The 12,718-nt window shown below is 38.3% G+C and overlaps 1 protein-coding gene and 1 long non-coding RNA gene across 2 annotated transcripts in view; both read left to right on the top strand.

The window, feature by feature from the left end:
• The first annotated feature begins 2,084 nt into the window (after positions 1-2,084).
• On the top strand, positions 2,085-3,511 carry LOC136254196 (uncharacterized). The gene is made up of 5 exons (XR_010700354.1): positions 2,085-2,113; positions 2,540-2,864; positions 2,926-3,056; positions 3,121-3,208; positions 3,267-3,511. It is a non-coding gene; the product is annotated as an uncharacterized lncRNA (long non-coding RNA).
• Positions 3,512-4,685: 1,174 nt separating this feature from the next.
• LOC136252690 (uncharacterized) overlaps positions 4,686-12,718 on the top strand; it is a 67,756-nt gene continuing 59,723 nt past the window's right edge. The window contains exon 1 of the mRNA XM_066045260.1: positions 4,686-4,752. The gene's annotated coding sequence lies outside the window, so the exon portion shown is untranslated. The remainder of the gene's footprint in view (positions 4,753-12,718) is intronic.

Raw genomic sequence — 12,718 nt, forward strand, 5'->3', positions numbered from 1 at the left:
TCCTTCGAAGTTGTACCAAGAGTTCATAATAAGGTGGAGAGTGTCTAACTTGAATGCATTCACCAAACACCCTGCTTAAAGTAACACCTCGGCCTTATTTCAGAACAAAGGCTTTACCTTCTTCAGCAACACTAATCAACAGTTTTCTATCCCCCAGTAAAGGTGTTGATTTGATGAAAGGTGAACTTTACGCAGGGTGTTTGTACAGGCCATACTGAGAGTTAGACTCTCTCCCCCATACAAATCAGTATTATGAACTCTTGGTTGTACAGTATCGGTAAACAAAGATAAGTTTCTCTCCCATCTTATTCTAGGATTTCTATTGACAAGGAAAATTCAATTATTTGTGTACAGGCTCAAAATTGAGAAAATATAAAGAAAGTGAATTAATATTATACAATCAGTTTACTTTTGGATATTTAATGTCTCCAACCACAACAAAAATTCGATGAATCCATGCATCTCATCACTGGTCGTCTGAACATTCTGAAAGTGATACCTCACTCAATCAACCATATATTCTGTTTATTAGACTGAATAAAGTCATGATTACCTAAACAATCACTTAATTAATGTTTTATAATTATCCTATTCCATTTTCCTGGAGGTTCCACTGATAAAATGCAATTTCAGCAATGATAGCAGCTAGCCAAGCTGCAAGTTGATTCAGAAAGCATTCCATTCTGTAAAATAGACCCCATCCAGAATTCAACTCAGTACTCAGGCTGAGATATCTGACAATAGTCCACTACTCTGTTAATGAATCATTGATGTTCACACAATATAGCCTCCTTGAGGTATCTGAATGTTTGCTCCTCACACACTGCACAAAATTCCTTTAGATTCTACTTAGACTGAGTTGATTCAGCTTGTCACCATACTTGTTTCCTTTGTAGTGTAGCTATACACATACTGATTTATGCCGATTAGAAAGGCTGGGCCTCAGACTGTACATTCTAAAGTCAAGTAAATAAAAATAACTCACATACTAGTAAAAACAAGTCATGCATTAAGTTCCCTACTTGATATATCCGAAGATGAACACACTGAGTCAGCTATTCCCACAATTAGTACTTCGTTACTAATGACAACCAACAAGAACCCACAATCGATCCTTAAATTCGTTTTATCTTTCTTGGGGTACGTTTGATTACCTGCTGGAAGTGCCACTGATAATTTGTACAGCAATGGTAAGCTGCAAGCTTCAATCTGAGAAAGCATTCCGTTCCGCAGTTTAGTCCATCATTCCGTTCCGTTCCGTTCCGTTCCGTTCCGTTCCGTTCCGTAGAATAGACCCCACCGTTAAGATAAGTGGTCTGAGTTTGGTAATTGAAAGGTTTCAGCCAGGTTTGATGCCCAGTACAGTTACCCAGGTGTTAAGTGGCAACCTAGTGACAACTGGGGAGGCAGACCATCCATAGCTCTGATATAACATATGTAGTGGGTGAAGGTACAGGTGATATTTAATTGGGCTGCCATTCCCATACATTCACATGAGATACTGTATGGTACAACTTTCTGTGAGTTACGTATAATACAAGTCCTGCCCTCGAAGGATTATGCTTACGATGACTCTTAGCACCAGCCTACATGAGTAGCTAGCACACAGATGCAGTCAGGTAAGCAAGTGGTAGCTGAAGGTATTGTCTTTTGTGTGTATGTGTGTGTGTTGGGCTTTGCTCTGTTAGTGTAGGCTAAGGCTGACTAAGAAGTTGACAGGAATGCATTCAAGTACATGAATATTTTTACTAATCAGTGTGGACAATCTAATTAGCCACAGTGCATCCACCGCACTAGCTATATGGCTGCGCATGGATGAGGTCTATGCTCTATCATGCTCGTATATATATATACCAACAGCATGCATGCATGCACAGATGCACACAATCACCTTCGCTGCATGTTTCTTCCGATTATTCTAGTCGCAGTTAATAACGAGGCTCTAGCAATGATGCAGCTTGTTAACTGTATGTATGTATGTATGTCTTTGTAAGGGGAGCACGTTTGCAGGCTTTGCCTTTTGTGTGACCCTTGTCTTTTGACAAAAATCGATAATCTAATCTAACTAGAACAGTGCTTGTGGCCTTGTGCTCCATGGCAGACTTACCTGCAGGTATAGCTATAAGGCCAATGAAACTTGATTAGCAGTTTCACGTCATTGCCCGCTTGCTTTTGATACACCCGCATGGAATTTCATTATTGATATTTCAGATCGAAATACTCTAATAGAGCAGTCACTTTTATTCTAATAGAGCAATCAGCTATACTCTAATGGAAAAATCACTGTTTAGGAGCTACAGAAATAACTGAATATTCTTATATGGATTAGTAACATACTTTAATGCAAGAGTAATCAATGTAGATCTCACTGTTTTTGGTAGAAATCTTTATGTTTGGGATGTGTGTTGTACTTTTGGAAAATTATGAATAATGAATAATAACCGCCCTCCCGCATCAAATTTTCAAAAATCTGAGCGAGAAACTGGTAATCAAGTTTCATTGGCCTAAAGACTGTCACAGCATTTATGATCGTTCATAGATATCGCCTCTTCCATCCTTTTCCGCCAGTTTCTAGCGACGCCACAATTGTATACCTTTGCTACAGTAGCTAGCTACAGTGCTACACGCATTTGGCGGCTACATAATCACATGTTGCTTGCTGGCAAAAGGAGTAGAGGATAACACCCCCTGGGTCGAGAGACAACTGGGTGCATTCCACAAGCACTCATCATCTCTATAGTACGACTACCTCACAGTAAATTGGTTAAGTCTACTTTATAGATGACTGCAAGTGCAAGCTACCCTGACATAGGGAACTTTGCAGAAAGACATATAGGAAGAGCTGCATTTGTAGCAATTGTGAGGTAACAAGATGTGGCTAATTCATGATTCATTATTAATTTGTTATCTATCATTGCATGGCAGTGGGATCTGCCATCAACATCACCTAGCTACGTAAAGTTGTCAAAGGAAGTTACAAAGTAGTTACTGATGCTTTCAAAACTTGGACTGCTGATGAAGATGTCTTGTGGTAGTACTGTAGATGAAATCACATAGTAAGTTCTGCTCGGTAAGTTCTGCTATAGTTCTTGGAAATGAGTATTTTGTGGTCTATTGAAGTTAGGCAGTGGAGAAACCTGTGGTCATGGCTGGATCTTGTGAAAGCTATGAATGACACTGTACAAGGAATAGTATACATTAATTCAAGGTTTGTCACAGAAAAAAATTGCCATAGCAATATTTTTAATGTAACAACATTTTTACAGATGCTACCTATAAGAAATATATATAACTAGTGATGAAACAGATTAGGAGAAGAAAGCTGCACTCAACGGACAGAAGTAAAAGAGCAAATCTACATTAATTTTAGTGATCTAACATCCCTCAGAAAAAAAAGAATCCTGAAGGTGTCAAGAACTTCAATTTGTGAACTGAAAATTTTAGTTGCTGTACAAATGATGTGCTTTTTTACTTATTAATGAAATACGTATTGTGGGTAGTAAATACAACACAGGAGCGAGACATTGCTAGCTATATTACTAGTGCAGTATAAAGCAGATGCACATTATAGAAAATGTTGATTTCAGCTACAGGATTTCTTACATCCTGTATGCATTTCACAGTGTTAAAATGTACATTTCTTCACTGCCTCATTTCCAGCACCATTCTAGATGCAGTGAATCTTTCTTTATCCTCTGTATGAAACTTTACTGAAATCTACTAATGTTCTAAGTATGAAATGTGGCTGAAATGACAAATTTCATGGCCATTTTATATGCATTACATACAAGCGGACATGGAACTTTTCGCCCAGTGATTCACCACAATCACTACAAACACCGCAATCACTGTATTCACTACAATCACTGTAATCACTACAATCACTACAATCACCACAATCACTGCAATCACTGTAATCACCACAATCACTGTAATCACTACAATCACTGCATTCACATAGGAAGCGGAAGGATGCTACAGTTGGGGGTGCCCAAAATTTATGGTGGTAGTAGTAGGTGTGCGAAGCACACCAAGGATGCTAATTCTAGGGGGGTCTGGGAGCATGCCCTCCCAGGAAAAAATTTGAAAATTAGGTGTCAGGAGATTGAATTTGGAGGCATTTTCGGTGGTTTTAGCTGTTAATCAAATACTAGTACTATTACTTTTATTTTAATACATGCTTGACTGTTGTATTAGGGTGACTGCTCTATTGGGGTGACTGTTCTATTAGAGTATTTCGATCGTGATTGACAAGTTTCTGGAGGTTCGTGTGACGACTATTGCGCAATACAGCTTTGAGTTGGGGGTGCTGGAGCACCCCTCTTCCGCCGCCTATGATTCACTACAATCACTGTAATCACCTCAATCACCGCAATCACTACAATTACTGCAATCACCACAATCACTGTATTCACTACAATCACTGCATTCACCACAATCACTGCATTCACCACAATCACTACAAACACCGCAATCACCACAATCACTGCATTCACTACAATCACTACACTACAATCACTGCATTCACCACAATCACTATAATCACTGCAATCACTACAATACAACCACTGTAATCATTGCATTCACCACAATCACTAAAATCACTGCAAACAATCACCACAATCACTGCGTAGCTAGTGGTTTTGTAACATCTCCGTATACTATTGTGCACTAATTCCGTGTTACGGAATCGTTCCTGTCTTTAGCAAGTAGTTATAGGAATGTGGGGGTGCCTATTATCTATAGACTACAGTGAGTTTTGTGTGTATGTTTAGTTTACTATACATGTATGCATGTACCCCAGTGACTTATTTCCAGCGGTGTATTAGTTTACCAACGACTTTATCGACTTTGCAACACTGAAATTACGAGAGCAGACTTGTTACACTGTGTGTTAATTGGAGCAGTCAAGATGCGCGTTGGTGTCACTGTCAATTACATAGTGTTAAACCACAGCGGCGAGTGTAATGCGCCTATCAATTGTAACCCCCAGTACCCCCAGTACGGGATCCATAGGGAGATTATAGGGGGTTTATACGGGGGTTCACCTACTGGCAAAGTCACCCCCAGTAGTGGGGCTTTTGACACAAGCATTTTTTATAACAGTCGAATTGTGTAGCTACATTTAGTTAAATCACGTGACGTTGACCCGTAGCCAGCGAAGCGGCGTTGTTCATGGAGTGGGGGAATACCTCGGGGAGTATAGGGAGTAGGTAGGGGATTAGACAAACACTTAGGCCCCAGTAGTGGGGTTATTGCTCTTGCAGGGTGTCAAATCCCCACCTTGTCCCCACATGGCCCGTACTGGGGGGGTAGGGGCCTAACATTGATAGGTGCATAATATTGATAGGTGCATAATAAGAGGCCAGATGGCATGTCAATGATTCCTTGGTCACGGGGCTTACCCTTGCTCTGGGACTTTACCTGTTCAGACACCCTGGCCCCATCTAATTTATCAACTTCTGCAAGTGGTGCCAGCCGGCTGGCAAACTCTTCAGAGTCAGAAAGTATACTTCTCTGATTCCATCATTTCACTTCACCCCTTTATGTATTGAGACCCTAGGTGCTTGGGAATCATGTGCACGCTCATTAGTGAAGTGGATAGGTTCCCGGGTAATGGAACAGTCTGGTGATAATAGGGCCACCCAATTTTTGATTCATATGATTGCCATTGATGTTCAATGTGGCAATGCTGCTACTGTAATGGCAACAATACCATCATCCCAGAGTTTGCCTCTCTGCTCACTGTTTAAGTGTTTATTATTGATTTACGAAAATATAGCACTATACGAACATACTATAGGTTGGGTCTTGAGCCAAATTTCCTGCTATATTTGCCACCATATCAAGACATTCAAGCTGAAAAAGGAAATACAGTATCCGAACTGAGTACTAAATAACACTGTAAATTTTACAAACCAACCTGCAGAGTGATTTCACAATGCTTTTGTTTCTTTGAATCACTAATGTCCTGAGGGTCAATGGGTGTCAAGACGTTGGGATGCCACTGGAGCGTTCTCTTTCCAAATAGCTATCCACCATTCATTTTGCAATAGAACAATTTTCAACTTTAAAATGATGAACCTAAACATCTTCTGATTTCCTCCTAGTATTTCCTCCTATTCACTGGTCTTTACAAATCTAGTTGTGAATCTGAGTTATCTCACGTGTCACAGGTTATTACACCATAATGGCTCTGAAATTCCCAATGCAAAAAATTTATATATTGGGGAATTTTCTAAACCGCTTTGGTTAATTAGGCCATTTTGACGAGCCTAAATTTCGTGTCCTTTTAACGTTATTAGACTCACAGAATTGCTTTACATGTATTATACCCTAAAAGTTGCTAAATGGACTCGAGGTGAGCAGTACGCAATAATTAATTCATTTTAAATAGTTTTTCCTGTATTGGACATGCCTGTAACAGCTATTATTTTTGTCATAAACAAATGCATGGCAAATTTTCAAAATGTCTTGATATGTGACAAGGGGGTGTCATGTAGGTACGTGCTGTAGGTAGATCTTTGACCTATGAAAATCAACCTTGACTGTTTACTTGGCACGAATTTGGTGGCCTTGACATTTGACCTAAACTTTGACCGCGGTCGCAGATCTACCTATAGTGAGTGCCTATGTGTCACCCGGGGTGTCCGCAACTCTGAAAAATCCTGTATGAGATTTCTAATCTTTGTGATTTCAAGCAATTTATGGCAAGATTTCAAGATTTCAGAGCATTTAATATCTTAGATATCTGGATTAGTAGAATCACACGATACATAGTATACAGAAATATGCAGAATCCTTTCTTGAGTTCTCTGCATACTTGTGGAGATGCTGGATGTAGCTATGTGACGCTGCAAATATGGAAGTATACAGGAAATATACGGAACTTTATAACAATTTTCAGAGATTTCAAAATCTGCGATTTTAACAAGATTTCAAAGTTGGCTGTACAAGATTTCAAGGGAGTTGCGGACCCCTTGGTGTCATCCCCTTACACTGACACCCGGGTGCTATATTCTCTGTAGTTCATGAGCGTATGCGGTGCTTTAATGTATGAATTTGGAGTTATGCCGATTAAGATTAGCTGTGGCGGTTGGTAAGAAGAAGCTTGTGATTGTTAGGCCTAGTTTAATCCAAGGGATTATGTATAGCTACGGTCCACAGTTTGACCTGGGGAATGGCTCCCAAAAGCATATCAAAACTGTTTTCAAAATATGCTATGCACACCTTGTAATGGTGGTTATGACAGTACAATGGTAGTTTACGTGACCACAGCACCAAAAATGCTGTGGAAACATTTCTATCACTACCAGGTGGTTTAGGATTGGCGGAGAAAAGAGGGATTTGAGCCTCATAGATTCTCCACACCTTCGTGTTATACCCACAATCAAATGTAATACGTACTAGGGCTGAAACTATCATGGTTTTTTAGTATTCAAGTGCTCTCTAGAGTTAACGAGAGTACTCATGAATACTAGCTACTTGTAGTCATACCCATATGACATGTTTTGTACCAACCTTAAACATTTTATTGCTTTTCAAGTAATAACAATGATACACACACTGTATTAAAGTACTGATATCAGTGTCCCTGACAAAAAAATGCTATTCAAAACTCTATAGCCTTCAATATGTCACTCCCTGATGACAAATACATCATGTGAGCTAGGTCACATGATTTTAACGAGTACTCGAGTACCAATTTTACTATCTGAGTACCAACTCCTTAACAAGTACTCTCCGAGTATTAGTATTTGTTTCAGCCCTAATGTGTACACATACTTTACAGATATGCACACATCAATAAATACGTACAACTAATGATATAGTCAACTATAGTTCAGTCTCTATGGCATCCTCAGGAGGAGGATGGCTCACTCCTTCACCTGGTTGACACAGTTCCTTGTAGCAGGTTGTTGTGGACGAATATCGCCAATCCCAGAGTAGGGATGCCACGCCATAGAAATTTTTATGTCACGTATGTCATAGAGGTTTATGTCACAACATGTTGTATGTCACGACATAAGCAATTCTTAAAGTTTCACAACTGAAGCTCATGTTACTTATGAAACTGTATAGCTATTTTGATTCAAACATGTCAATTAAACATCAGCAACATTAACTATGATGTCATTGTTCATACTTATTTGTCATTTTTTCTGATGTTTATCGCATCAAATTTGATCAAAATGAATGGAAAAGTGTGCATTATTAGGAGATATTTATGTCACGACATAAAATTCCTATGTCATATAGTTTTATGTCACTATTATCGTGGCGTCCCTAAGTTGTCTGGATCAACATTATGTATTAACAATTTGTATCACAGCTGCTCGCACAAGACCAACTATCAAATCTTGCCATCTTCCATGTTGTACAGGTTGTGAACGAGTACTACATCACCCTTCTTTGACGTTATCGCCGCATGTATTATAGTACTCTCTTAATGAAGTTAAGTATTTATGGTGCCATCTAGTTTGAAAGTCCCTGATTACAGCTGCTTGAGTGTTGGCTCTTCTCTGCATCAGACTGGCAGTTCCAAACGTGGGACCAGTAAGCTCATCAATGTTCACCATCTCATGAGGAAGGCAAATAATCCTTCATACATGCAACAAGTACCAACTGTCTATTCATCTGCTGCAAATATAAAGTGTGATTTAGCTAGAGAAATTGTTTTGCATTAACTAGTATTGATCCTACTCTTAACTGTAACACACTTGACCTTGTTTACACTAACACGCTTGATCTTGTCATATAATTATGTGAATGAGATTTATAATTTGGCATCCACTGATCATTATGCCATCCAGTTTAACTTATGTCTAGCTCTTCAGCCTCAGGAAGCTTCTCTACGATTATAAGAAAGATGACTTGCCTTAGCTCAATGCTACTTGTCTTGTGTTCCCTGGAACCTTTTGATAATGTTGAGGATTCATAAAAGAAACTAAAACATTGGTTTTCATATGACACTATACAGTACTGATCCGACAAAAGCATCGTTTGTATTTAAGGATTAAATCATCATCTTCACCATCCCATCCCAATCCTCACTTTCAAAGTATCAACACAAGTTTGTGCAAAGACTAGGTCAGATACCAATCAATTTACAACATATTTGTGTAATAATCTTCCTAATGAATCTAAAAAGTTCTGGAATTGGGTGAACTCCTCTCAAGGAAGGTGTGATCCTATCCCTGCGCTTACTGATAATAATGTAACCATTACTGATGATTCAGCAAAGGCTGAACTCTTTACCAAATAATATGTTTACTCGGTCTTCACCAGGGGAGATATAAGTTTCTAGTTTAAAGTCTTCTACAGCATTTTCACGTTCTCTCATTGACAATGTTGAGTTTTCTCCAGCTGTCATTCACAAACATTTAAGCAACATTGATACTTCAAAGGCACGTGACCCTGACCTTCTCCCAGGAAACATTGTGCAACTTTCATTGCATCTCTGTTAGCATACTTGCAATCCATAATGGCTCCTTGCCCACCCATAAGTCTTTCTCTGTTGGTTGCTAAAACAATGGAGCAAATCATTTTTTTATCAAACCATCAGACATTATACATGCACAGCAGCTACTATGTCCTCGGCAGTATGGATTTTGCAAAATCATGTTCTACATCTTATCTTCTGTTAGGTGTTGCTAGTAATTGGGAGGAAGCACTGGAACATCACAGTAGTTGCCACTGTTTGTAGTTTAGACTTTGCGAAACCTTTTGGCAGTGTACCTTACCAGCATTTACTATTTTAGTTAGAAAGCAGTGGTATCTCAGGGTCATTGTTGCAATGGATATTGCAGTTCTTAACTTCTCGGTTTCAGAGAGTAATTTTCTCATACAGCTGGCTACCAGTTTAATCATGTGTACTACAAGGGTCCTGACTCCATATTGGGTCCTTCGTTATTCATTTTGTATGTAAGCGACATAACACCTGTCATTAAATCTTCATTATTTTTTCGCTACTTTTATGACATAAGGGGGCTACGGGGGCTTCAATTTATTTTCGCACACTTTACTACAAAAATTGCTGTAATCTTAAACATGTAATTTGATTGCTTTGATCTTTGGAATAAATGAAGAGTGTACAAAGGTGATTTCACGTACCTAACTTGCTGTGAATCTGATTAATATCCAAGGACTTACGACCATTTATTCATGTAAAATAGATCAAAATTCTGTCACAGCTACAGGGCAAACCGAGTATGGGAATAACTTGAAAATTGGTGTGTACATAGGCTGATCATTGTAGCATGCCTTTTGATAGTTTAAGTGACAATAGAGTTACAGCTACAAAGTTATAAAGTAAAAACCAAACAAGTGTAAAATCTTGTGATTGAGATATTCTTATAGAACAGTCCCCATGGGATAAAAAGGTGAACAAAATGTTACCAGAGTTCAAACCTGGGACCACCATGTCTAACACCCACGTCTTTAACCACTGAACTACTGCTATATTGGCTGATCACCTCACTTAATTTTGGGCATGCCACACCGTGATGACAGGAGAAAAAGAAAACAGCATTTTCATGCATGGCCCTTTCTCCAAAGCACACCATTTCTCTTCATTTGTGCCTAAGTTTGAGGCAATCAAGTTACACGTTTGTGTTTTATAGCAATGTTTGCAAAGTGTGTGAAAATAAATCAAAGCCCCTATAACAAGCATCCCTATAGCTTAAGAAGAAACAACAAACAAATTAAAATAAAACTTTGAACACCCATATCTCACAAATGGTTTGTGCGAATTTAATGAAATATTCTGTGTGGCCTACTCCACCTGGTGGACAGCTATAATGCAAAGCGTATAAGGGCAAATTCATGTACCAAGTTTGCTATGAATCTGATGAGTATCCAAGGAGTTATGAGCATTTATTCACATTAAAAAATCTAACTTCTGTCAAGGCTAAAGGATAAACCAAGCATGGGAATAACTTGAAAATTGGTGTGTACATAGACTGATCATCGTAGCAGTGCCTTTTGATGGTTTGAAGAGCAATAGTGTTATGGATTGAGATACTCTAATAGAGCAGTCACCGTGGGGGTAAAAAGTTGCACAGAAATGTTGAAAAAAAAACTTACCAGAGTTTGAAGCAGGGACCTCCAGACCTAACACCCCATCATTATCCACTGAACTGCTGCTATCTTGGCCATTCACCTCACTTAATTTCTGCTTTATAAATGCAAATTCTAGTTTAAATCTGCTTATAAATAAATGTTTGTAGTTTCTACCATTAGAAGTACTAGATTGTTCTATGTATGTTCTGTTAGAAGTCCTCAAAAATGTGCACTCTATTAGAGTATTACCAATGAAGTAAATCATGTAATTCAATACATTTATAAGTCTGTCTTTACTAATCATCATTGTGTATGTATAGAAAAAAGAAATGTGAGTAAATGCAAATCTACGTAAAGTCAGCCATAGGCTGGTTTTGGAGCCTTATCATATACAGAAAGAAGTGAAATCTACCCAAAAACAGCCAAGCTGTGAAACATGGTGTGGCCTTAAACTACTTGCATGGGTGAAAGAACTTGTAAAATCAAAGGTGGCAGCCAAGAAATGGCTGCAATGATGTTAGTGCTAATAACTTTTATAACGGCTGTGTGCATTGCTAAACTTTATTAGCATTAACACCATTGCATCCATTTCTTGGCAGCTAACTTTGATTTCACAACCTTTTTCACCCAGGCTTTTTGGGCCGCACTATTTTTCACAGCTGTGTGGGTAGTCAACTACGGTTCAGTCTCATGACAAACTTTTAAAATTCGTTTTACATTTTTACACAAGATTTAACATAAAAATACATGAACCTGCTGGTGCAATTAACTCCAATGTTATTCTGGTACATTTGTATGGATTATTATAATATGCAGGTACATGTATAAGGAAAAATTAGGAATTTTAAGTTTGATTGGGATCATAGAAAGAGAGGTCACCTACACCTGCAGATATTGTATACTAGTGGACATTTAATCCTTATGGGTATAGACTGAATAAGGGATTAAACATTCACTAGTATATTTGCAGGAGTAGGCAATTTCTCTTGTTTCCCTACTTTCTATGATCCCTAATCAAACTTAAATTCCTAATTTTTCCTTATACTTGTTTGTTAAATTTTTTGTAACGTTATTGTGACTGGTGAACCCGTTCCACTCTTGTAGACTCCCCAGCAATGTTTCACTGTTAAATCTTACTATTTAGGCCTTTAGATATACAACTGAAGTCTTTTGCAGTTTCTTAATAGATTTAGAAGATAAAAATGATAATTATTTTTTAGAGGTGCCTATCACAGAAAGATAACAAGTTTGAAAGAAAAAAAGAATTATTGCTGTAAACAAAGGTAGAAGTATTTTCACTGTTTTGTCATATAAAATCTTGTAATACGTGTTTCCTTGACTGACAAACTGATTTTAGTTTATTGAATCGAAGAAAAGTTGTCAACAGTTCCGTCAGGCAAACGGGGTTCTATGGAATCATCCCTAGCTGCTTGTCTTGTTTGCTTCATCATTATCTGGACTGGTAGCATACTTTCCTTTATGATTGTTTCTTTCCATGAAGTGTCAAGCATACCACACATATCTATAGCTAAGTGCTACTAATACCATGTAAACAAAGTTAGTGAGTGAGCCTTCTAGATAACTTGATGAGCTTCTAAGTGAATAAACTGTAGCAATAATATGTTGTGTGTGTTATACTTTTAACTAATCAGAAAAG

This window comes from Dysidea avara, chromosome 4, assembly GCF_963678975.1.
Source record: "Dysidea avara chromosome 4, odDysAvar1.4, whole genome shotgun sequence".
In the NCBI taxonomy this organism is placed as follows: Eukaryota; Metazoa; Porifera; class Demospongiae; order Dictyoceratida; family Dysideidae; genus Dysidea; species Dysidea avara.